Source organism: Hyla sarda, chromosome 4 (genome assembly GCF_029499605.1).
Source record: "Hyla sarda isolate aHylSar1 chromosome 4, aHylSar1.hap1, whole genome shotgun sequence".
NCBI lineage: Eukaryota > Metazoa > Chordata > Amphibia > Anura > Hylidae > Hyla > Hyla sarda.
Window position 1 is genome coordinate 395,156,608 of NC_079192.1, and position 24,855 is coordinate 395,181,462.

Below are 24,855 nucleotides of genomic sequence, written 5' to 3' on the forward strand. Positions count from 1 at the left end.
GATAGATAGATAGATAGATATAACATATAAGATAGATAGATGGATATGAGATAGATATGATATGAGATAGATAGATATAAGATAGATAGATGCGATAGATATGAGATAGACAGATAGATAGATATGAGATAGATAGATATGAGAGATAGATAGATATGAGAGATAGATAGATATGAGATAGATAGATAGATAGATATGAGATAGATAGATATGAGATAGATATATATAGATATGAGATAGATAGATATAAGATAGATAGATAGATAGATAGATATGATATATATATATATATATATATATATATATATATATATGAGATAGATAGATATGGATAGATATGAGATAGATAGATAGATAGATAGATAGATATGGATAGATATGAGATAGATAGATAGATAGATAGATAGATAGATAGATAGATAGATATGGATAGATATGAGATAGATAGATAGATAGATAGATAGATAGATAGATATGGATAGATAGATAGATATGAGATAGATAGATAGATAGATAGATATGAGATAGATATGAGATAGATAGATAGATATGAAATAGATAGATATATATGAGATAGATAGATATGGATAGATATGAGATAGATAGATAGATAGATAGATAGATATGGATAGATATGAGATAGATATGAGATAGATAGATAGATAGATATGAGTTAGATAGATAATGAGATAGATAGAAAGATATGAGATAGATAGATAGATAGATAGATATGAGATAGATAGATAGATATATATGAGATAGATAGATATGGATAGATATGAGATAGATATGAGATAGATATATATGAGATAGATAGATATATATGAGATCTGTCAGGCAGCCCCCCTACAGTGTCCCCTGGCCCCTTTCATCTGTCCCCCATGTAAATATGTTTCTAATGTATTTATTATACCGTGTAATGTTTTAAGAAAGCCACTTGTCACTTTAAGACTGTTTACCATGTGACTTGTCATGTGATTGTTACCCAGGTGGTACCAGTGACCAGGTGATCCCAGGGGTGACCTATGGGCTCCCTAATAGTCTCCCCCATATAAGCCCTGGGTGGAGCTTCTCTCTCTTTCCTTACAAGTCTTTGCTGAGGTCAAGTCGAGTCCTAGAGAGTCCAGAGTCATAGGAGCCTCAAGTCCAATCTGCAGCCACAACAGCTACAAGTAACCACAGTCTCAGGATTGTCAGTCATCAGTCAAGTCAGTCCCTGTCAGCAACTGTCATGTCAACGTGGTCTGCATTACATTGTCTAGTCCTACTACAAGTCCCAGCAAGCCCTTAAGGTCTCTCTGGTCACCTTCTTGGGCCCTGGCTGAACTGTATAGACGTTACCATCTGTCTACCCTCAGTAAAGATACCGTTATCCGTAACTTGGCGTCTGAGTCATTATTGCCCCCGTGCCCAGCCCAGGATCTAGCGGTATATCTTCGGGTGGTATCAAGGATCAACCATGCCCTGGCATCACCAATACAAAGGGTTAATTCCATCTGCCCCTAGGGTAACAGTATCTGCCCTGCATCAAACCCCGCTACCACAGATAGATAGATATGAAATAGATAGATATGAGATAGATAGATAGATAGATAGATAGACTGATATGAGATAGATAGATAGATATGAGATAGATAGATATGAGATAGATAGATATGAGATAGATAGATAGATAGATAGATATGAGATAGATAGATAGATAGACTGATATGAGATAGATAGATAGATATGAGATAGATAGATATGAGATAGATAGATATGAGATAGATAGATAGATAGGAGATAGATAGATATAAGATAGATAGATAGATATGAGATGGATAGATAGATAGATATATATGCGATAGATAGATAGATATGAGATAGATAGATAGATAGATAGATAGATATTAGATAGATAGATATGAGATAGATGATTGATTGATAGATAGATATAGAAAGATAGATATGAGATAGATAAATAGATAGATATGAGATAGATAGATAGATTTGAGATAGATGATAGATAGATAATGAGATAGATAGATAGATAGATAGATAGATATGAGATAGAAAGATAGATATGAGATAGATAGATAGATATGAGATAGATAGATAGATATGAGATAGATAGATAGATAGATAGATAGATAGATAGATATGAGATAGATAGATATGAGATAGATGTGAGATAGATAGATAGATAGATAGATAGATAGATATGAGATAGATAGATATGAGATAGATAGATATGAGATAGATAGATAGATAGATATGAGATAGAAAGATAGAGGTAGATAGATATGAGATAGATAGATAGATATGAGATAGAAAGATAGATATGAGATAGATATATATGAGATAGATAGATATGAGATAGATGATTGATAGATAGATAGATATGAGATAGATAGATAGATAGATAGACAGAACAGTACCCAATACACAACACTGCCAGCAGAATTCTCCCTGATGAACACCCAGCACTTTGCTTTCCCCCATATAACTCAATGATAAAATTTAAGAGGAATACATCCATAGATAGATGAATAGATAAATATAGGGTATGAATAGTTATAGATGGAGAAGCAGATTTCTATCCCCTCATCTAATGCTCTGCCTGTGTAAATGTAAGGCTATCATCCTGCCCATGAACCAGAAGGATTAGGATGAACAGTCCCATAAATTGCTCTCATCCAGCAGACCGTGTGACTTTGTCCTGCAGCCCCCGGAGGACACATATATATGCCGCCATTGTCTCCTAGGACCAATGGGACCTTTCAGATGAGCTTAAGCCAACACCCCGGCCCCACCTAGGGTGAACTTGTATTTGTATTTGTAGGGTTTTTATATTTGTGGGACATTTATAGGGAAGCACTGGGAATTCTCTAGAAGTGTCCAGGAGTCTCCAGAGACCGGAACAACCCGACAGATAATGTATCTTTAAGGACAAGTGATGAATTGCTCTTGGCGTGTTAGGTGAACTCCTTGTAACGTGACATTGAAGGAGTAACACTGCCCGAGGGAAATTACGCCAAGGTTACAAAACGCGAGCAGCCGTCTTGTTCGCGGGCGGTTTTCGCCTTGTCTGGGTGTCACAAAGTAGCAACAACCTAAACACTGAAGCGACGGCTCTTTTATAACTTAAATTGGGAGCAGGGTTCCCCAACCGGTGTGTAAAACTACCACTCCCATCATGCATCGACAGCCGGAGAGTTGTACCTTTGCAAGAGCTGGAGAGCCATAGGCTGGGGAACATTGATTTAAAGGGGTACTCCAGTGGAAAATCATTTTTTTTTTTATCAACTGGTGCCAGAAAGTTAAACAGATTTGTAAATTACTTCTATTTAAAAATCTTAATCCTTCCAGTATTTATCAGCTGATGTATGTTCTTTTCTTTTTGAATTTCTTTTCTGTCTGACCACAGTGCTCTCTGCTGACACCTCTGTCCATGTCAGGAACTGTCCAGAGCAGGGGTGATTTGCTATGGGGATTTTCTCCTGCTCTTGACAGTTCCTGAAACCTGTGTTCCTCTGGTCAGACAGAAAAGAAATTCAAAAAGAGAAGAACATACAGCAGCTGATAAGTACTGGAAGGATTAAGATTTTTTTAATAGAAGTAATTTACAAATCTGTTTAACTTTCTGACACTAGCTGATTTAAAAAACAAAATAGTTTTCCACTGAAGTACCCCTTTAAAGCAGTGTTTTCCAACCAGGGTGCCTCCAGCTTTTGCAAAACTACAACTTCCAGCATGCCCGGACAGCCAGCGGCTGTCCGGGCATGCTGGGAGTTGTAGTTTTGTAACAACTGAAGGGCCACAGTTTGAAGGTGTGCAGATCTGATCAAAACAAATATATTTACCCGCTCACTGACCGCCGATACCCCTTTTCACGGCAGTCATTGAAGGGTCCTCATTCTAGATTAAGGCGCTTGTTAGGATTCGTCAGGCTGGATGTGGATCCTCTGTGTCAGCGAGGGATTGGCGTGGACCGTACCGGTGGACCGGTTCTAGGTTGCTACTGGTATTCACCAGAGCCAGCCGCAAAGCGGGATGGTCTTGCTGCGGCGGTAGCAACCAGGTCGTATCCACCGGCAACGGCTCAACCTCGCTGACTGCTGAGAAGGCGTGGGACAGAAGGACTAGACAGAGGCGAGGTCAGACGTAGCAGAAGGTCAGGGCAGGCGGCAAGGTTCGTAGTCAATGGAGATAGCAGGAGGTCTGGAACACTGGTATGGCAAACACAGAAATAGCTTTCTCTAGGCACAAGGACAACAAGATCCGGCAAAGCAGGGAAGGGGAAGTGAGGTTATATGGACGTGGGGCAGGTGAAAGCTAATTAGACTGATTGGGCCAGGCACCAATCATTGGTACACTGGCCCTTTAAATCTTAGAGAGCTGGCGCGCGCGTGCGCGCCCTAAGGAGCGGAGCCGCGCGTGCCAGGATGTGATAGCTTGGGACCGGGACAAGTAAGTGGATTGGGATGCGATCCGCGAGCAGGCGCGTCCCGCTTTGCGAATCGCATCCCCGTCGGCAGTGTCAGTGCAGCGCTCCCGGTCAGCGGGTCTGACCGGGGCGCTAACGCCTCGAGCACTCCGGGGAGGAGCAGGGACCCGGAGCGATCGGCGTAATAGTACCCCCCCCCTTAGGTCTCCCCCTCTTTTTGTCTTCTTGTCGCTTCACATGAGACGAGGCCATTGGGAGCGACTCTTGAGTTTCTTTCTGGAAGACAGAGAAGTCCTGGGTAAATTCATCAATGGCAGGCAGTCCAGAAGAAGTGGGAATGGGGAGGGGGGGCAGAGGGTGAAGCTTGCCACGGGGCATAGTGTTACCAGGAAGGGGGCTATGAGGAGGCAAAAACTCTGCTTGTTTTTTGCAAAAAACATCGGCATAGTCCTGATAGGCCTTGGGGAGACCTGGTATAGGAGGAGACACTGAGGTTTGACTGACGGGACTGGGAGCAGACGTGAGGCATTTTTTGTGGCAAGAAGCACCCCAGCTCTTGATCTCCCCGGTGGTCCAGTCAAGGGTAGGAGAATGGCGTTGGAGCCATGGCAGACCGAGAAGGACTTCAGAGGTGCAGTTGGGCAGAACAAAAAATTCTATTTTTTCTTGATGCAGTCCAATGCTCATGAGCAAGGGTTCTGTGCGGAAACACACAGTGCAGTCCAATTTTACTCCGTTGACCGAGGAAATGTAGAGCGGCTTGACGAGTCGGATCACAGGGATGTTGAACCTATTAACTAAAGAGGCCAAAATAAAATTTCCTGCAGAACCAGAGTCCAAGAAGGCCACAGTTGAGAAGGAGGAGTTGGCAGAAGGAGAAATCCGCACGGGCACAGTGAGACGTGGAGAAGCAGACTTCATACCAAGAGACGCGACTCCCACGTGAGCTGGGTGCGTGCATTTCCCAGACGCGGAGGACGAATAGGGCAATGCACCAAGAAGTGTTCGGTACTAGCGCAGTACAGGCATAAATTTTTATCTCTGCGGCGAGTCCTCTCTTCATGGGTCAGGCGAGACCGATCCACTTGCATAGCCTCCTCGGCGGGAGGCACTGGGGTAGATTGCAAAGGATACTGTGAGAGAGGTGCCCAGAGATCAAGGTCCTTTTCCTGGCGGAGCTCTTGGTGTCTTTCAGAAAAACGCATGTCAATACGGGTGGCCAAATGGATAAGTTCTTGCAGGTTGGCAGGAATTTCTCGTGCGGCCAGCACATCCTTGATGTTACTGGATAGGCCTTTTTTAAAGGTCGCGCAGAGAGCCTCGTTGTTCCAATATAATTCAGAGGCGAGAGTACGAAATTGGATGGCGTATTCGCCTACAGAAGAATTTCCTTGGACCAGGTTCAGCAAGGCTGTTTCGGCAGAAGAGGCTCGGGCTGGTTCCTCGAAGACACTACGAACCTCAGCGAAGAAGGACTGAACAGTGGCAGTGACAGGATCGTTGCAGTCCCAAAGCGGTGTGGCCCATGACAAGGCCTTCCCAGACAGGAGACTAACCACGAAAGCCATCTTTGACCAATCTGTGGGAAATTGTTCCGACAACATCTCCAAATGTAGGGAACATTGAGACAGGAAACCACGGCAGAGTTTAGAGTCCCCATCATATTTGTCCGGCAGGGACAAGCGGAGGTTAGGAGCGGCCACTTGCTGCGGAGGAGGTGCAGGAGCTGGCGGAGGAGATGGTTGCTGCTGTAGCTGTGGCTCTACTGTTAGGATTCGGGAGGCTGGATGTGGATCCTCTGTGTCAGCGAGGGATTGGCGTGGACCGTACCGGTGGACCGGTTCTAGGTTGCTACTGGTATTCACCAGAGCCCGCCGCAAAGCAGGATGGTCTTGCTGTGGCGGTAGCAGCCAGGTCGTATCCACCGGCAATGGCTCAACCTCGCTGACTGCTGAGAAGGCGTGGGACAGAAAGACTAGACAGAGGCAAGGTCAGACGTAGCAGAAGGTCAGGGCAGGCGGCAAGGTTCGTAGTCAACGGTGATAGCAAAAGGTCTGGAAAAACTGGTAAGGTAAACACAGGAAACACTTTCTCTAGGCACAAGGGCAACAAGATTCGGCAAAGCAGGGAAGGGGAAGTGAGGTTATATGGACGTGGAGCAGGTGGAAGCTAATTAGACTGATTGGGCCAGGCACCAATCAATGGTGCACTGGCCCTGTAAATCTTAGAGAGCTGGCGCGCGCGCCCTAAGGAGCGGAGCCGCGCGCGCCAGGACGTGACAGCCGGGGACCGGGACAAGTAAGTGGATTGGGATGCGATCCGCGAGCGGGCGCGTCCCGCTATGCGAATCGCATCCCCGTCGGCAGTGTCAGTGCAGCGCTCCCGGTCAGCGGGTCTGACCGGGGCGCTGCAGAGAGGGGAACGCCGCGAGCGCTCCGGGGAGGAGCAGGGACCCGGAGCACTCGGCGTAACATCCATTAGGTAACTTTCCCGGATGAAGAAGGAGTATCCATTAGGTAACTTTCCCGAATGAAGAAGGAGTATCCATTAGGTAACTTTCCCGGACGAAGGAAGCCGAGACCGCCTCTGAAACGCGTCGGAACACTTCTTGGACCAACCGCTGCCCAGTAGTGACGTCACTCACGGCAAAATTATTCACCGGGCGTGTAGCAAAGCGAGACTGGGAATGGTAGAGATACCACCGGCCGGGGCAGTCTCCCGCCCAATCTAAGCTTTGGAAGCTACACGAGGAACATCCCCGAACGAATCCGCATAGATCTTGGACAAAAAAAAACTCGCCAGGAGCACACAATGTCTCCACAGATACAGGTACCCTAAATATCATTGTGAAACAGTACAAACAGTACTGAACATCCCTTGGATTTATATCTTTACCTTTTCAGTGCATAACAGCCGCATATATACTGTACCCACGTACATATAGAAAGGAGCAAGTGATCTGTAACCAACAGCACCTTACATCCAGGAGAATCAAGCAACTAACAAACAGGGTGAGACACTGCACAAAACGCCCAATTACACCCTTCTTCAGCAATCGCCACTAGTAACCACTTCTCTCTCGTTTTTATCCAGATGTATTTTACCTGATACACACTCAGACGAGATCCCGCCGCTGGGGGCCCCCGCGATCAGACATCTTATCCCTTATCCTTTGGATTGAGTACCCCTTTAACCTCTGATCTTGTGATTGGTGGGGATCCCCCACGATGCGCTAGTTGTTTTAATCTTGGGATATCCCCTTTAATGGTGACTCTATGGTGTTGATGTCATTGGTGCAATATAAGGGTAGTGGGGTTAAGTAGATTCCAGTATATTTCGGGATCCCAGTACTCCCAGGATTTTTTTCTAGCTCGTGCTTGTTTTCAAGGGATCCGTCACAAAATCAAAATGGAACACGGGGAGGGGAGCGAAGATGGAATAACATTGATTAAATGGTTGACACAACCGGCTCATCAATGACCTTTAACCCTTGACCCTGGCCCTTGCCTCAGCTGCTCAACCAATCTCACTAAGGCCATTAGACAAGTGCACTCTAAAAAAATGTTTGTGTGAATATCTATTGTTCTATACACAGGAATATCTGGTCTACAATTGATTTGCTTTGGTTGTGAACATTCGCTGCAGGGACACCTGTTATGTAGCAGAAGAATGTGCCTGGAGGTGTCTGACGCTGAGGAGCCGTGTGACGGGTTCTAAACTCTTCATCGCACTGCATGAATCTGCACGGATGGGACATTCAAGAACATTCCGAAATTAGGATAGATAGATGTCACCAGGTCTCCAGCCTATCAAGAAATGGCCTCCCTAGACCTCTAAAGGTGTCAGCAGATCCTGTAAGTTGTGAGGTGCGGCCTCCATGGATCAGACTTGTTTTCCACATCTTACAGGTGATCGATCGGATTGAGATCTGGAGAATTTGGAGGACAAGTCACCACCTTGATCTCTGTCATGTTCCTCATTCCTGATGTCTGCAGTGTAGCTGGGACAATGACCACAAGGGACCCTTACATGAACCTCTTCACTGCCCTAGACCACCAGGGATCGTTACATTAAAGGGTTGTCCATGAAAAAACTTTTATTTTATATATATATATATATATATATATATATATATATATATATATATATTAGGGATCGACCGATATCGGTTTTTTAGGGCCGATACCGATAATCGGTGCAGGTTAGGGCCGATAGCCGATAACTTATACCGATATTCCGGTATAAGTTATCAGCTATTTATCCCCCCGCGACACCGCTGCAGATCATTGATTTAAAGCAGGCGCTTTAAATCAATGCACTGCAGTGGCTTTTGCGGTGCCATAGGCCGCCGCCGCCGCCGCCGCCACCCGCTTCTCTCCCCCTACCTGTCAGGGCGGTCCGGGCCATCCTTCCTTCCTGTAGTGTCCAGCGGCATTCCGGGTGGAGGGTGAACCGGTCCGGGCTGTCCTTCTTCTCCGGGGGTCCTCTTCTCCACTCCGGGCAGGCTCCGGCCTAGTACGCTGCATAGACGCCGCTGCGCAGTGACGCCAGTGCGCAGCAACGCACCCGACGTCACGGCGTAGCAGCGTCTATGCAGCGTACTAGGCCGGAGCCTGCCCGGAGTGGAGAAGATGATCCCCGGAGAAGAAGGACAGCCCGGACCAGTTCACCCTCCACCGGAATGCCGCCGGACACTACAGGAAGGATGGATGGCCCGGACCACCCCCATTACCGGTAAGTTTAATTTTTTTTATTGACTCGGAGGGTGGGGGAGGGGCCCGACCGGTATAGCGGTATGGTCAAAAATCCATACCGGTATACCGCCCAGCACTACGGTGGGGGGTGGTCGCGGTGCGGTGCAGCAGGTCGGGGGGGTGGTCGCGGTGCGGTGGGGGCGGTGCGGGGGGCGGGGCATTATCGGCTTATCGGCAAGGTAATTGCCAATACCTATAATGCCCAAAATCGTGATTATGGGCCGATAATATCGGCCATACTGATAATCGGTCGATCCCTAATATATATATATATATATATATATATATATATATATATATATATATCAACTGGCTCCAGAAAGTTAAACAGATTTGTAAATGACTTCTATAAAAAAATCTTAATCCTTTCAGTACTTCTGAGCTGCTGAAGTTGAGTTGTTCTTTTCTGTCTATGCGCTCTCTGATGACACCTGTCTCGGGAACTGTCCCCATAGCAAACCTCTTCTACTCTGTGCAGTTCCCGAGACAAGCAGAGATGTCAGCAGAGAGTACTATTGCCAGACAGAAAAGAACAACTCAACTTCAGCAGCTGATAATTATTGGAAGGATTAAGATTTTTTAATAGAAGTAATTTACAAATCTGTTTAACCTCTTCATTGCCCTAGACCACCAGGGATCCTTACATTAAAGGGGTACTCCACCCCTAGACATCTTATCCCCTAGCCAAAGGATAAGTGATTAGATGTCTGATCGCTGGGGTCCCGCCGCTGGGGACCTCCGCGATCTCGGCTGCGGCTCCCCAGACATTCGATGCACGGAGCGAACTTTGCTCCGTGCCAGATGACTGGCGATCCGAGGCAAAGGCTTGTGATGTCACGGCCACGCCCGTTTGTGACATTATGGCCACGTTCACGCCCCCTCAATGCAAGTCTATGGAAGGGGGCGTGACGACCATCACGCCCCCTCCCATAGACTTGCATTGAGGGGGCATGGCCGTGATGTCACAAGCCTCCCGCACTGCACCTGACGCTTCTAAACAAACGCTGGGTGCAGCAGAGGGATTCTTTGGATAGGGGATAAGATATCAGAGTACCCCTTTAACCTCTTTACTGCCCTAGACCAAGAGAGACCATTATATTAACATTTTTACTCGCCTAGACCACCAGGGACTCTTACATTAACCCCTCCACAGCCCTATGTTCCTCACTCCTGAATAATGTCTGCAGTGTGTCCGGGACATAGACCATCAGGGGGATTATTCCGTTCAGCTCCTTAACAACATACACTACAGGGGGCACGTGTTATGGAGCAGCAGAATGTGCCTTGAGGTGTCTGACGTTGATGTGGTTTCTCGGTACCGTATTGCATACCGTGCCTTGTATGGTGGTCCCCAAAGTCAGAGTTACTACATTCAGGTGGGGTCCCCCAGGTGGAACAGCCCCTAGTCGCCTCCTTCTTTTCTAATTTTGTAATGTTTAAATGTATATATTTAATATAATGTATAGTATGTTTCCTTGGTAGCGTCGCAGGACTGTGTTAATTCCTCTATGGTATGTTGGAGGACCTTTGGAGGTCCTTGGGTCACATGATTACCCAAAACTCTAACTCTTTGTACAGAAGATTGACAGTTGTATGGACCAGTGAGCTTTAGTCCAGCCCCTGCCCACATAAGGGAGCTGTAGCCAATGATCGCTCTCTTGGGTTGCTGCTCTCGTGGATGCTGGACTAGCAGGACGGATCTGCGCAACTTTCAAAGACAAGCTAGGCCAGAAACCTGCCAGCCTCAGCCTAAACTAAACCGCAAGTTAAAATCTCAATCCCCGCTAAAGCTAGTGTGATTATTGGACCAAATCTAAACCCCTAAATCCAGTGGATCACCGCAACAATTATCTTCCTAAGCTCAATAGACTCACGAGGTCCCAACCACATTTCAAGCTCTAATAGACTCTGTTATATGGACTGTTCCTGTTCATTATTGCATAAAATCTTCAGTAAAAGTTCCTACAAGTTTATGCAAATCTCCGGTCATTCAATTATTTTATACCTTCCTATAGCTCTTGGGAAGGGTGGCGGTAGGACAAGCATACAGAGAATAGCCCTCACCCTGGCATCATGAATAGAAAGAGTTAAGCAAGCACCTTTAAGTAACCGCACAGCTACACCCCAATATACCCTACACCCCCAAGCTACCGCATTGACAAGTAGTGTGACTTTGATGGGTTCTGAACTCTTCATCGCACTGCTGAATCTGCACAGATGGGACATTAGGATAGATAGTCTCCAAAGACGTCTGAAGGTGTCCTGTGGTGCACCACGACATATGTAGCAGCTCCTGTGAATTGTGAGGTGCGGCCTCCATGGATCTGACTTGTCAGATCTCTTTATCATGTTCCTCATTCCTGAACAATGTCTGCAGTGTGGCCGGGGGCATTATTCTGATGACAGAGGCCTCTGCCATTAGGGGGTCCAGCTGACATTAAGGGAGGGGACTTGGTCTGTCCCATGTTTAGGTAGGTGATCCGTGTCACAGTAACATCCACAGGGTCCCAAGGCCCAGCAGAACATTGCACATGACACTCTACCGCAGTGGTTCCCAACCTTTTTGGCGACTGTACCCCCAAAGGCTAAAAGTATGTCCGCGGGTACCCCTCGAGAGTAGATTAGTGCAGAATTTACGTGCGAGGGGTACCCGCGGACAAAAGGTGTGTGCTAACCTTTATATTAATGCGATACTTAATCCCCTGTACCATTACTCCCCCCTCCATCTTAATCCCCCTGTACCATTACTCCCCCCTCCATCTTAATCCCCTAGTGCCATTATTATCCGATATGGCAAAAGGGGATCAGAGGGAGGGGGGAATATGGCACAAGGGGATAAAGATAGAGGGGGGGGGTAGTGATAATGGCAAAAGGGGATCAGAGGGAGGAGGAATTATGGCAGAAAGGGATAAAGATGGAGGGGGGGGGGATAATCATTACCCCCCCCCATCTTAATCCCCCTGTGCTATAATTCCCCCCTCCCTCTGATCCCCTTTTGCCATTATACCTCTCTCCCCCTCCATCTTAAGGCCGTTGTGCCATTATTTCTCTCCCCCCACCGATCCCCCTGGGCTAATATATATATAACATCCCTCCCTCCCACATACACTTAGGTTTTACTTTTTATTTTTTTACATTACCCGGCTTGTCCGGGAGCCGCTCCCAGAGTCCCGTTCCCGGAGTCCTGTTTGGCGCCGAACAGAAGGGGACATCACGTCTCCCCAGCAACCACGCAGCTCCTGTAAAGTTGCCGCAGCCATTCCCCGCAATGTACTGACAAATACTGGCCAATGCCTGGCCGGTATTTGTCAGCGCATTGCGTACCCCCGCACAACCCATGGTGTACCTCTAGGAGTACACATACCAACGGTTGAGAACCCCTGCTCTACCGGCTTGTCTTCTTCTCATGCTTAATTTTCTCCCGGTAGGTATCACACATGCACCTGGCCATCCCCATGATGCAGAAAATGATTAATCAGACCAGGTCGCCTTCTTCCATTGCTCCAAGGACGGGAGGTCAACACCATCACTGGGACCAATTTTCAGCCTCATATACAACAAGTTGTGATACCCTGTGTGATCTGACACCTTCTTTCATAGTCAGCAGGAACTTTTTCAGTAGTTTGCTCTATAGTAGCTCTTCTTTGGGATGGGACCAGAGTGTAATATGTTGTTGTCTTTTCAACTTTGATTCTCCAAAAACAAGTGATGGAGTGGAGTGTTAGCATAGCATGTGGTATAGTGTATAGCTTAGGGAACCTGTGCTGTATATTGTACTGTCATGTTTTGTGTATGATTTGTTATGATGACTAAATGATCAATAAAGCTATTTCAATAGGACCAGACGGGCTAGTCTTCACTGCTGACATATCAATGAGTCCTAGGTGGCCCCCATGATTCACTGGTTCACCAGATATCCTTCCTTGGAGACGTTTGGTAGGCACTAACCACTGCATACTGGGAACACCCAACAAGAATTGCCATTCTGGAGATGTTTTGACCCAGTCACCTATACATCACAATTTTTGCACTTGTAACAGTCGCTCCAATCCTTACACTTGTCTATTTTTTTCTGCCTTAAACACAATGGTGTCATTCTCACGGGATAGTCAATGGTATTCACTGATTTAGGATAGATAGATAGATATGAAATAGATGATAGATAGATAGGAGATAGATAGATATGAGATAGATATGAGATAGATAGATATGAGATAGATAGATATGAGATAGATAGATAGATAGATATGAGATAGATAGATAGATAGATAGATAGGAGATAGATAGATATGAGATAGATATGAGATAGATAGATATGAGATAGATAGATATGAGATAGATAGATAGGAGATAGATAGATATGAGATAGATATGAGATAGATAGATAGATAGATAGATAGATAGATAGATAGATAGATATGGGATAGATAGATAGATAGATAGATAGATAGATATGGGATAGATAGATAGATATGAGATAGATAGATAGATATGAGATAGATAGATAGATATGGGATAGATAGATAGATATGAGATAGATAGATAGATATGAGATAGATAGATAGATAGATAGATATGAGATAGATAGATAGATATGGGATAGATAGATAGATAGATAGATAGATAGATAAATAAATATCCCAGGAGAGCAGCACAACCAGATAGTACTTCAGGTAGCTGGTGCACGCTGTGTAGGAGCCTTGGTTCGGGATCCCAATAAATAAATCCAAAGAAGCAGCAGCACACAAGGTATACGGTGCAAAAAAAGTATGTGGTTTTATTGCATCAGTGCATACAGAGCAACGTTTCTGCGACCTCCTCGTCGCCTTTCTCAAGCTCCAGGAGCTTGAGAAAGGCGACGAGGAGGTCGCAGAAACGTTGCTCTGTATGCACTGATGCAATAAAACCACATACTTTTTTTGCACCGTATACCTTGTGTGCTGCTGCTTCTTTGGATTTAGATAGATAGATAGATATGAGATAGATAGATAGATATGAGATAGAAAGATAGATAAATAGATATGGGATAGATAGATAGATATGAGATAGATAGATATGAGATAGATAGACAGACAGATAGATAGATGTCACGATGCCGGCTGGCAGGTAGTGGATCCTCTGTGCCAGAGAGGGATTGGCGTGGACCGTGCTAGAGGATCGGTTCTAAGTCACTACTGGTTTTCACCAGAGCCCGCCGCAAAGCGGGATGGTCTTGCTGCGGCGGTAGTGACCAGGTCGTATCCCCTAGCAACGGCTCAACCTCTCTGGCTGCTGAAGATAGGCGCGGTACAAGGGAGTAGACAGAAGCAAGGTCGGACGTAGCAGAAGGTCGGGGCAGGCAGCAAGGATCGTAGTCAGGGGCAACGGCAGGAGGTCTGGAACACAGGCTAGGAACACACAAGGAAACGCTTTCACTGGCACTAAGGCAACAAGATCCGGCGAGGGAGTGAAGGGGAAGTGAGGAGATATAGGGAAGTGCACAGGTGTAAACACTAATTGGAACCACTGCGCCAATCAGCGGCGCAGTGGCCCTTTAAATCGCAAAGACCCGGCGCGCGCGCGCCCTAGGGAGCGGGGCCGCGCGCGCCGGGACAGAACTGACGGAGAGCGAGTCAGGTACGGGAGCCGGGGTGCGCATCGCGAGCGGGCGCTACCCGCATCGCGAATCGCATCCCGGCCAGAGGCGGTATCGCAGCGCCCCGGGTCCGTGGAACCGACCGGAGCGCTGCAGTGAGAGGAGTGTAGCGAGCGCTCCGGGGAGGAGCGGGGACCCGGAGCGCTCGGCGTAACAGTACCCCCCCCCTTGGGTCTCCCCCTCTTCTTGGAGCCTGAGAACCTGAGGACCAGACTTTTGTCCAGGATATTGTCCTCAGGTTCCCAGGACCTCTCTTCAGGACCACAACCCTCCCAATCCACTAAAAAGAAGGTTCTCCCTCTGACCTTTTTAGATGCTAAAATTTCTTTGACGGAGAAGATGTCCGAGGAGCCGGAGACAGGAGTGGGGGGAACAGATTTGGGAGAGAAACGGTTAATGATAAGTGGTTTAAGAAGAGAAACATGAAAGGCATTAGGAATACGAAGAGAAGGAGGAAGAAGAAGTTTGTAAGAGACAGGATTAATCTGGCGCAAAATCTTGAAAGGACCAAGATAGCGTGGTCCCAACTTATAGCTAGGGACACGGAAGCGGACATATTTGGCGGAGAGCCATACCTTGTCTCCAGGGGAAAAAATGGGAGGAGCTCTTCTTTTCTTATCCGCGAATCTCTTCATGCGTGAAGAAGCCTGTAAGAGAGAATTTTGGGTCTCTCTCCATATGATGGAAAGATCACGAGAAATTTCATCCACAGCGGGCAGACCAGAGGGCAAGGGGGTAGGGAGGGGGGGAAGAGGGTGACGGCCGTACACCACGAAAAACGGGGATTTGGAGGAAGATTCAGAGATTCTGAAATTATACGAGAATTCGGCCCAAGGTAGAAGATCTGCCCAGTCATCCTGGCGGGAGGAAACAAAATGTCGTAAATAGTCACCCAAGATCTGGTTAATTCTTTCTACTTGTCCATTGGATTGAGGATGGTATGCAGAAGAAAAATTTAATTTAATCTTGAGTTGTTTACAGAGTGCCCTCCAGAATTTAGACACAAATTGGACGCCTCTATCCGAGACGATCTGCGTAGGCAACCCGTGAAGACGAAAAATGTGTACAAAAAATTGTTTAGCCAACTGAGGCGCTGAAGGAAGACCAGGAAGAGGGATGAAATGTGCCATTTTGGAGAATCGATCAACGACCACCCAAATAACAGTGTTGCCATGGGATGGGGGTAAGTCAGTAATAAAATCCATACCAATCAGAGACCAAGGTTGTTCGGGAACAGGCAGAGGAAGAAGAAAACCAGCGGGCTTCTGGCGAGGAGTCTTATCCCGGGCACAGATAGTGCAGGCTCGCACAAAGTCCACCACATCAGTCTCTAGAGTCGGCCACCAATAGAAGCGAGAGATGAGTTGCACAGATTTCTTGATGCCCGCATGACCTGCGAGATGGGAGGAGTGACCCCATTTGAGGATTCCGAGGCGTTGGCGTGGAGAAACAAAGGTCTTTCCTGGAGGAGTTTGCCTGATGGAGGCTGGAGAAGTGGAAATCAGGCAGTCAGGAGGAATGATGTGTTGAGGAGAGAGTTCAATTTCAGAAGCATCTGAGGAACGAGAGAGAGCATCGGCCCTAATGTTCTTATCAGCAGGCCGAAAGTGAATTTCAAAATTAAATCGGGCAAAGAACAGAGACCACCTGGCCTGACGAGGATTCAGCCGTTGGGCAGACTCGAGGTATGAGAGGTTCTTGTGATCGGTGTAAATAATAACTGGAAATCTTGATCCCTCCAGCAGATGCCTCCATTCCTCAAGTGCTAATTTAATGGCTAGAAGCTCTCGATCCCCGATGGAGTAGTTCCTCTCCGCCGGAGAGAAGGTCCTAGAAAAAAAACCACAAGTAACAGCATGCCCGGAAGAGTTTTTTTGTAGAAGGACAGCTCCAGCTCCCACTGAGGAGGCATCAACCTCCAATAGGAAGGGTTTAGATGGGTCAGGTCTGGAGAGCACGGGAGCCGAAGAGAAGGCAGACTTGAGTCGTTTAAAGGCGTCTTCCGCTTGAGGAGGCCAAGACTTGGGATCGGCATTTTTTTTGGTTAAAGCCACAATAGGAGCCACAATGGTAGAAAAATGTGGAATAAATTGCCTGTAATAATTGGCGAACCCCAAAAAACGTTGGATGGCACGGAGTCCGGAGGGGCGTGGCCAATCTAAGACGGCAGAGAGTTTATCTGGATCCATTTGTAGTCCCTGGCCAGAGACCAAGTATCCTAGAAAAGGAAGAGATTGGCATTCAAACAGACATTTCTCAATTTTAGCATAGAGTTGATTGTCACGAAGTCTCTGAAGAACCATACGGACATGCTGGCGGTGTTCTTCTAGATTGGCCGAAAAAATTAGGATATCATCAAGATATACAACAACACAGGAGTATAACAGATCACGAAAAATTTCATTAACAAAGTCTTGGAAGACAGCAGGGGCGTTGCACAGGCCAAAGGGCATGACCAGATACTCAAAGTGTCCATCTCTGGTGTTAAATGCTGTTTTCCACTCATCCCCCTCTCTGATGCGGATGAGGTTATAGGCGCCTCTTAAGTCCAATTTAGTAAAGATGTGGGCACCTTGGAGGCGATCAAAGAGTTCAGAGATGAGGGGTAAGGGGTAGCGGTTCTTAACCGTGATCTTATTAAGTCCGCGGTAGTCAATGCAAGGACGTAGAGAGCCATCTTTTTTGGACACAAAGAAAAATCCGGCTCCGGCAGGAGAGGAGGATTTACGGATAAAGCCCTTTTTTAGATTCTCCTGGACGTATTCAGACATGGCAAGAGTCTCTGGGGCAGAGAGAGGATAAATTCTGCCCCGGGGTGGAGTAGTACCCGGGAGGAGGTCGATAGGACAATCATAAGGCCTGTGAGGAGGTAGAGTCTCCGCTTGTTTTTTGCAGAAAACATCCGCGAAGTCCATATAGGCCTTAGGGAGACCGGTTACTGGAGGAAGCAGAGAGTTACGGCAAGGGTTACTGGGAACCGGTTTTAGACAGTCCTTGGAACAAGAGGGCCCCCAACTCTTGATCTCCCCAGTGGACCAATCCAGGGTTGGGGAATGAAGTTGAAGCCAGGGAAGTCCAAGGAGAATTTCCGAGGTGCAATTGGGGAGGACCAAAAGTTCAATCCTCTCGTGATGAGATCCGATGCTCATTAGAAGGGGCTCCGTGCGGAAACGTATGGAACAGTCCAATCTTTCATTGTTTATACAATTGATGTAAAGGGGTCTGGTGAGACTGGTCACTGGGATGTTGAACCTGTTGACGAGAGAGGCCAAAATAAAATTTCCTGCAGATCCAGAGTCCAAGAAGGCCACAGAAGAGAAGGAGAAGGCAGAGGCAGACATCCGCACAGGCACAGTAAGACGTGGAGAAGCAGAGTGGACATCAAGGATTGTCTCACCTTTGTGCGGAGTCAGGGTACGTCTTTCCAGGCGGGGAGGGCGGATAGGACAATCCCTCAGGAAGTGTTCGGTACTAGCACAGTACAGGCAGAGGTTCTCCATGCGGCGTCGTGTCCTCTCTTGAGATGTCAGGCGAGACCGGTCGACCTGCATAGCCTCCACGGCGGGAGGCACAGGAACAGATTGCAGGGAACCAGAGGAGAGAGGAGCCGAGGAGAAGAAACGCCTCGTGCGAACAGAGTCCATATCTTGGCGGAGCTCCTGACGCCTTTCGGAAAAACGCATGTCAATGCGAGTGGCTAGGTGAATAAGTTCATGAAGATTAGCAGGCATTTCTCGTGCGGCCAGAACATCTTTAATGTTGCTGGATAGGCCTTTTTTAAAGGTCGCGCAGAGGGCCTCATTGTTCCAGGATACTTCAGAAGCAAGAGTACGGAATTGTACGGCATACTCGCCAACGGAAGAATTACCCTGGACCAGGTTCAACAGGGCAGTCTCAGCAGAAGAGGCTCGGGCAGGTTCCTCAAAGACACTTCGAATTTCCGAGAAGAAGGAGTGTACAGAGGCAGTGACGGGGTCATTGCGGTCCCAGAGCGGTGTGGCCCAAGCCAGGGCTTTTCCAGACAGCAGGCTGACTACGAAAGCCACCTTAGACCTTTCAGTGGGGAACTGGTCCGACATCATCTCCAAGTGTAATGAACATTGGGAAAGGAAGCCACGGCAAAACTTAGAGTCCCCATCAAATTTATCCGGCAAGGATAGTCGTAGTCCAGAAGCGGCCACTCGCTGCGGGGGAGGTACAGGAGCTGGCGGAGGAGATGGTTGCTGGAGCTGTGGTAGTAACTGTTGTAGCATAACAGTCAGTTGAGACAGCTGTTGGCCTTGTTGCGCAATCTGTTGTGACTGCTGGGCGACCACCGTGGTGAGGTCAGCGACAACTGGCAGAGGAACTTCAGCGGGATCCATGGCCGGATCTACTGTCACGATGCCGGCTGGCAGGTAGTGGATCCTCTGTGCCAGAGAGGGATTGGCGTGGACCGTGCTAGAGGATCGGTTCTAAGTCACTACTGGTTTTCACCAGAGCCCGCCGCAAAGCGGGATGGTCTTGCTGCGGCGGTAGTGACCAGGTCGTATCCCCTAGCAACGGCTCAACCTCTCTGGCTGCTGAAGATAGGCGCGGTACAAGGGAGTAGACAGAAGCAAGGTCGGACGTAGCAGAAGGTCGGGGCAGGCAGCAAGGATCGTAGTCAGGGGCAACGGCAGGAGGTCTGGAACACAGGCTAGGAACACACAAGGAAACGCTTTCACTGGCACTAAGGCAACAAGATCCGGCGAGGGAGTGAAGGGGAAGTGAGGAGATATAGGGAAGTGCACAGGTGTAAACACTAATTGGAACCACTGCGCCAATCAGCGGCGCAGTGGCCCTTTAAATCGCAAAGACCCGGCGCGCGCGCGCCCTAGGGAGCGGGGCCGCGCGCGCCGGGACAGAACTGACGGAGAGCGAGTCAGGTACGGGAGCCGGGGTGCGCATCGCGAGCGGGCGCTACCCGCATCGCGAATCGCATCCCGGCCAGAGGCGGTATCGCAGCGCCCCGGGTCCGTGGAACCGACCGGAGCGCTGCAGTGAGAGGAGTGTAGCGAGCGCTCCGGGGAGGAGCGGGGACCCGGAGCGCTCGGCGTAACAATAGATATGAGATAGATAGATAGATAGATATGAGATAGATAGATAGATAGTTGATAGATAGATAGATAGATAGATAGATATGAGATAGATAGATAGTTGATAGATAGATAGATATGAGATAGATAGATAGTTGATAGATAGATAGATAGATAGATAGATAGATAGATAAAAAAGAAAAATCACAACAGCACTAAAAAGTGAAAAAGGCAAATTTATTCCATCAAAAAATGTGTAAGAGCAGCAACGTTTCAATCCTCTCCAGGATCTTTCTCAAGACCCAAAGGATAAATATGAGATAGATAGATAGATAGATAGATATGAGATAGATAGATAGATATGAGATAGATAGATAGATATGGGATAGATAGACAGATAGATAGATAGATATGAGATAGATAGATATGAGATAGATAGATATGAGATAGATAGATAGATAGATAGACAGACAGATAGATAGATAGATAGATAGACAGATAGATAGATAGATATGAGATAGATAGATAGATAGATAGATAGATAGATAGATATGAGACAGATAGGAGATAGATAGACATGATTTAAATAGACGGATATATATAGATATGAGATAGATAGATAGATAGATATGAGATAGATATGAGATAGATAGATAGATATGAGATAGATAGATAGATAGATAGATATGAGATAGATAGAGATAGATAGATATAAGATAGATAGGAGATATATAGATAGATAGATAGATAGATAGATAGATAGATATGAGTTAATTAGACGGATATAGATAGATATGAGGTAAATAGATATTAGCCTTCAGCATCTTTGAAGAAAACCTGTTTATTAAGGAGAGTGCCGGTGTTGTATTTGCCTCATCACGGTACATCTGTTACCCATAGTGATGGTGTGGACCCCCTGCAGTTTGGTTATTTTCGCTGTATAAATCCCAGCAGAACATCACTTGATCGCTCAGCACAGGAGCCTTCAGCCACAGACGTCCTTGGAATGACTGCGCCACAGACTCGGGGTTGTGCGGCTCGCGCTGTTATCGTTCCCTGCAGAATTGATGAGGTCATTTATTAGGAGAATATAATAACTCACACGACCTTAATCACCGCAGGTTATACATGATGTATGTAAATCACAATACGCAGCCTAGGTAAGGCACTTTACTGTATACAGAGCTGGATCTATTGTCTGATGTTGTGTATATAGATTGCTATATGTTCCTTGGAATCTCTTGAAATGTATTTTGTATCTCCAAAAAACAATATGGTAATAACAGATGTTTATTCACTTTAGGCTCCATTTTTAGGATCCACAACACTCCTTAACTATGTGTGGTGTCCCAGCACCAATAGCTGGTTACGCTAGACTCTCACCCCCACAACCAACTGTCCGTGAAATACCATCTGCACCCAGCTCAGTAAAGACAGTTATCCGTAACATGACGTCAGAGGGGGGGGGGGGCTCCTTTGCTCCCCGTATCTGGCCCAGGAGAAGCTGTCACCAACCTCCGACCGTGTATAGGATAACGGTGCCCTGGCATCACAAAGTGATCAGTTATTTCTACAAATCCCACCCCCGTGGCATCACATATGTTTCACCTAACTCTTCATCCCCAGGGCATAGGAAATACCAATACCCATTCCCAATGTGCAATGACCGAGCCAGGAGGATCTTGAGTTGGTTGTAATAGCTAAGAAACTTGCCCCTGCAGCAGTTTAGGCCTTGTGGTGCTCCTCAGTCTTGTCACGGTAATGGATGGCATAAGATCACGGCAGGAAAACCCCATGGGTGCTGCTGGAGTCCTCCAAGGGCACATCCTGCTACGGTGTCCTGATGAAGGCGATTCTGGGTGCCCTTGATGTTGGTAAAGTGTGGATGAATTCAATACACCAAGAGTTGAGGCGTGCAATGCAAACAGGTAACATAACTGAACAATTCAACTTCTTCCGAAGCATGAGATACACAAACATACACGGTTCTTATAGTTCTTAAGGCAGTTGCAGATAGCAAGTAAAGGGTTAACCCATGCAGTGTGAGCATTGAACCTAGTCTAGTGCTACGTCCTGGGCTCCCTTTGCTCTCAAAGATAATATTCACACCAGTTGGCTCCCAGTAGCCAACTTGTTTAGAGTTGTAGGACTCACTCCGGTTGAGCTGCAGTTTCCTATCACAGGATGCAGGTCTGAATACCAAGAGAAGCTAAAGGGTGCAAATTTAGAATTTTTGTTGCATGATAATAATACAGGTTGTCCTATGCCAAACCAATCATAAAAAGCAAAGTAGCGGGATACTGAATATACAGTGGGAGAAGGAATCACTATTTGAACTCAGACTTGTTAAAATTTGTTCTAGGAACTATTTCTATGTTTTCAGTGGGTGGTAATTGCATTAGCTTTGGCCAGGCTATGTAGAAGAAGCATGTTTATGTGGTGTCCCGGTACAAGACATGTCCTGTCCCTTTTGTCTGGAGTCCCCTCAGGCAGAGTCCCTCCATGATAATGGGCTCTCCTGCAGGGCTAACCCCTAGTCGCCTCTTAATATGTTTATTTATTTATTTTATTTATATAGCGCCTACAGATTCCGCAGCGCTTACAATTATGGGGTACAAACAAAGACAAGTATCAGACATAAAATTACACAATAACTATTCAAACAAGAGGTGTGGGGATATGTTGGGGATATGTTGGGGATATGTTGGGGATATGTTGAGGATATGTTGGGGATATGTTGAGGATATGTTGGGGATATGTTGGGGATATGTTGGGGATATGTTGGGGATATGTTGGGGATATGTTGGGGATATGTTGGAGATATGTTGGGGATATGTTGGAGATATGTTGGGGATATGTTGGGGATATGTTGGGGATATGTTGGGGATATGTTGGGGATATGTTGGGGATATGTTGGGGATATGTTGGGGATATGTTGGGGATATGTTGAGGATATGTTGAGGCCAATTAGAGACGGTTGTAGGCCTGTCTGAAGAGATGTGTTTTTAGGCCACGTTTGAAACTATGGATGTTGTTGTTGAGTCTGAGGGATTGAGGGATAGCATTCCAGAGAACTGGTGCACCACGAGTGAAGTCTTGGAGATGGGAGTGAGAAGTTCGGATTATAGAAGATGTTGATATTTAATGTTGATATTCATATATTTAATTAATATAGGATACCTATGTATAGGACCTTAGAGGTCACGTGCCTTTAATTTATGTTATGCTATGGTTTAAGGACCTTTGAGTCATGTGATTTACGCAAGAGTTCATAACTGACAGGTTCTGCTGACCAATGAGGTTTGATCCGCCCTTATGATATATAAGGGGCTGCTGCCACTAGATTGCTCTCTTAGTTCTGGATTATCAAAGAAAGCACATCTCAGCACAAATCATCAATTCAAGCTAGGCCTGAAGCCTTATCTTCCGCAGCCACTAAACCGTGAGTTATCCAGCTCAAAACTACTAAAATCCTGCGTGACTACTGCAACTCAATTGTCTTCAAACCAGTAGCACAGTGGCTAGCAAACCAAAACTCATTGTATTCAGAAGTCCAAGCAAACCTGTGAGGAACCAGAACTACGGTCCTCTACACAAAGACTGTTCTGTTACCTGCAGTTGCATAAAATATGCAGTAAAGTTTATTCCGGTTTTCATCAAATATCTGCTGTGGACATTCAATTATTTCTCCCTACCGTTTCTGGGACGGTGCGCGATAGGACCATTACCCTAAGGAAACCGCACCCTGGCGTCACGACAGTTAAGGGTTAAATACCAACATACCCTACACTATCACCAGCACCACCCAGTCACCACATTTACTCTCTGGCTTCTACTCTAGTGCACTCTTAGTCAGTACAGACAGAGAAAACATGTAAGATAGCAAAAAAAAAAATCCCATTATAAAGCTCTGTGGACGAGGGCGTAACTATAGAGAGTAATTATGGTTGCACCCAGACCCTGAGGGAGGTGGAGTCCCTCTGAACCATATGTACTATATGCAACGACTAAAAAAAAAAAACAATTATTTGTACTCGTTGCTTCAGCCTTAAGAGAAAATATCATCGTTCATATTTTAGCCCAATAAATTATGTCCAGGGACTAAACTACCGTATTTTCGTCCTATAGGACGCACCGGCGTATAAGACGCACCCAATTTATAGGTGCAAAATCTAAAAAAATAAAGATTTTGAACCCAATAGTGGTCTTCAACCTGCGGACCTCCAGATGTTGCAAAACTACAACTCCCAGCATGCCTGGACAGCCGTTGGCTGTCCGGGCATGCTGGGAGTTGTAGTTTTGCAACATCTGGAGGTCCGCAGATTGAAGACCACTGCATAGGAGGTAATACTCACGTGTCCCCGCCGCTCCGGACCCATCACCGCTGCCCTGGATGTCGCCCTCCATCGCTGTCGCCGTCGCTCCGGAACGTCTCTGCTGCCGGCCGGGTATCCTCGCTCTCCGTCACCGCCATCACGTCGTTACGCACGCCGACGCACGTACGCGACGACGAGGAAGGAGAGCGACGGCCATAGAGGGGATCCCTGAACGGAGAAGACACCGAGGAGGCAGGTAAGGTCCCTCCCGATGTCCTGTAAGCACTAACCCGGCTATTCAGTCGGGCTGTTCGGGACTGCCGCGGTGAATTCGCGGCGGTCCCGAACAGCCCGACTGAACAGCCGGGTTAGTGTCACTTTCCCTTCAGACGCGGCGGTCAGCTTTGATCGCCGCGTCTGAAGGGTTAATACAGGGCATCACCGCGATCGGTGATGTCCTGTATTAGCCGCGGGTCCCGGCCGCTGATGACCGCAGGGACCAACCCGATAGGTGTGTATTCACCGTATAAGACGCACCGACTTTTTCTCCCCAGTTTTGGGGAAGAAAGAGTGCGTCTTATACGGCGAAAAATACGGTATATTACGGTACTAAATCTACAAAAGGATTGACCTAAACTGGATCTAATGGATCGGCCATTGATTCGTT

General features: G+C 46.8%; 1 protein-coding gene across 1 annotated transcript in view; it reads right to left on the reverse strand.

The window, feature by feature from the left end:
• The window catches only part of LOC130267424 (potassium voltage-gated channel subfamily A member 2-like), a 135,246-nt gene that overhangs the window by 65,679 nt on the left and 44,712 nt on the right, over positions 1-24,855 (reverse strand). The window lies entirely within an intron of this gene.